Below are 2,701 nucleotides of genomic sequence, written 5' to 3' on the forward strand. Positions count from 1 at the left end.
TCAGACTGATAATGTTCAGGCAGTAGCGGTATCAGACTGATAATGTTCAGGCAGTAGCAGTGTCAGACTGATAATGTTCAGGCAGTAGCGCTATCAGACTGATAATGTTCAGGCAGTAGCGGTATCAGACTGATAATGTTCAGGCAGTAGCAGTGTCAGACTGATAATGTTCAGGCAGTAGCAGTGTCAGACTGATAATGTTCAGGCAGTAGCGGTATCAGACTGATAATGTTCAGGCAGTAGCGCTATCAGACTGATAATGTTCAGGCAGTAGCGCTATCAGACTGATAATGTTCAGGCAGTAGTGCTATCAGACTGATAATGTTCAGGCAGTAGCAGTATCAGACTGATAATGTTCAGGCAGTAGCGGTATCAGACTGATAATGTTCAGGCAGTAGCGCTATCAGACTGATAATGTTCAGGCAGTAGCGCTATCAGACTGATAATGTTCAGGCAGTAGCGGTATCAGACTGATAATGTTCAGGCAGTAGCAGTATCAGACTGATAATGTTCAGGCAGTAGCGGTATCAGACTGATAATGTTCAGGCAGTAGCAGTATCAGACTGATAATGTTCAGGCAGTAGCGGTATCAGACTGATAATGTTCAGGCAGTAGCGCTATCAGACTGATAATGTTCAGGCAGTAGCAGTGTCAGACTGATAATGTTCAGGCAGTAGCGCTATCAGACTGATAATGTTCAGGCAGTAGCAGTGTCAGACTGATAATGTTCAGGCAGTAGCGGTATCAGACTGATAATGTTCAGGCAGTAGCGCTATCAGACTGATAATGTTCAGGCAGTAGCGGTATCAGACTGATAATGTTCAGGCAGTAGCGCTATCAGACTGATAATGTTCAGGCAGTAGCAGTATCAGACTGATAATGTTCAGGCAGTAGCGCTATCAGACTGATAATGTTCAGGCAGTCGCAGTGTCAGACTGATAATGTTCAGGCAGTGGCAGTGTCAGACCGATAATGTTCAGGCAGTAGCAGTGTCAGACTGATAATGTTCAGGCAGTAGCGGTATCAGACTGATAATGTTCAGGCAGTAGCGCTATCAGACTGATAATGTTCAGGCAGTAGCAGTGTCAGACTGATAATGTTCAGGCAGTAGCAGTGTCAGACTGATAATGTTCAGGCAGTAGCGCTATCAGACTGATAATGTTCAGGCAGTAGCGGTATCAGACTGATAATGTTCAGGCAGTAGCGGTGTCAGACTGATAATGTTCAGGCAGTAGCGCTATCAGACTGATAATGTTCAGGCAGTAGCAGTGTCAGACTGATAATGTTCAGGCAGTGGCAGTGTCAGACTGATAATGTTCAGGCAGTAGCAGTGTCAGACTGATAATGTTCAGGCAGTAGCGGTATCAGACTGATAATGTTCAGGCAGTAGCGCTATCAGACTGATAATGTTCAGGCAGTAGCAATGTCAGACTGATAATGTTCAGGCAGTAGCGGTATCAGACTGATAACGTTCAGGCAGTAGCGGTATCAGACTGATAATGTTCAGGCAGTAGCGGTATCAGACTGATAATGTTCAGGCAGTAGCGCTATCAGACTGATAATGTTCAGGCAGTAGCAGTGTCAGACTGATAATGTTCAGGCAGTAGCAGTGTCAGACTGATAATGTTCAGGCAGTAGCGCTATCAGACTGATAATGTTCAGGCAGTAGCAGTGTCAGACTGATAATGTTCAGGCAGTAGCAGTGTCAGACTGATAATGTTCAGGCAGTAGCGCTATCAGACTGATAATGTTCAGGCAGTAGCAGTGTCAGACTGATAATGTTCAGGCAGTAGCAGTGTCAGACTGATAATGTTCAGGCAGTAGCGGTGTCAGACTGATAATGTTCAGGCAGTAGCGCTATCAGACTGATAATGTTCAGGCAGTAGCGGTATCAGACTGATAATGTTCAGGCAGTAGCGGTGTCAGACTGATAATGTTCAGGCAGTAGCAGTGTCAGACTGATAATGTTCAGGCAGTAGCGCTATCAGACTGATAATGTTCAGGCAGTCTTTACATTAATCAGTAATCATTTACATCAATCATTTTGCAGAGAATTTTGTCCAAAGTGACTTACAAAGAGCATAGCCAATAGGCCTGAATTAACATGTCTCCAACAAGTGCCAAGAACTAGCCCAAGGGCCATGTATGTATTAAGTGCTTTATTTTTTTAAATTAGTACAAGTGCACTCACTGGTTAACATGTCAAAGATCTGAAAGAGGTGAGTTTTAGGCTTTTTTTTCTCAATGGATCCAGTGTCTAGAAGCATCCGATGGAGAGAGGCAGCTCATTCCACCATTTAGGTGTGCGAAGATTCATAAGTGTGACATTGACCCAAGCGAAGGTGGTACCACCAGGCACCTTGGTGAAGCACACCTTAGTAGTCTTGGGCGAATCCACTGGCTGCCCTGAAAGCCAGCGTCAAGGTGTAGAATGTGATACAGGCAGCCAGTGGAGGGTGACAAAATGAGGAGTAAAACGTGACCATTTCAGCAGGTTTAAAACCGAACACACCTCTTCTTAATTTGGAGCCACTGGAGGGGAAAGATTGAACTGCAGGGAGACGGGTCAGGAGTGCACTGCAGTGGCCCCCATGAGAAATGACCAGGACAGCGTGTCTGCACCATGATGAGGTCATTGACGAGGTCACCGTGATAAGGTCACTGTGATGAGGTCAGTGAGCGTCAGGTTGTCATCTACTGT

The sequence above is a fragment of the Chanos chanos genome, chromosome 6 (genome assembly GCF_902362185.1).
Source record: "Chanos chanos chromosome 6, fChaCha1.1, whole genome shotgun sequence".
Classification (NCBI taxonomy): domain Eukaryota; kingdom Metazoa; phylum Chordata; class Actinopteri; order Gonorynchiformes; family Chanidae; genus Chanos; species Chanos chanos.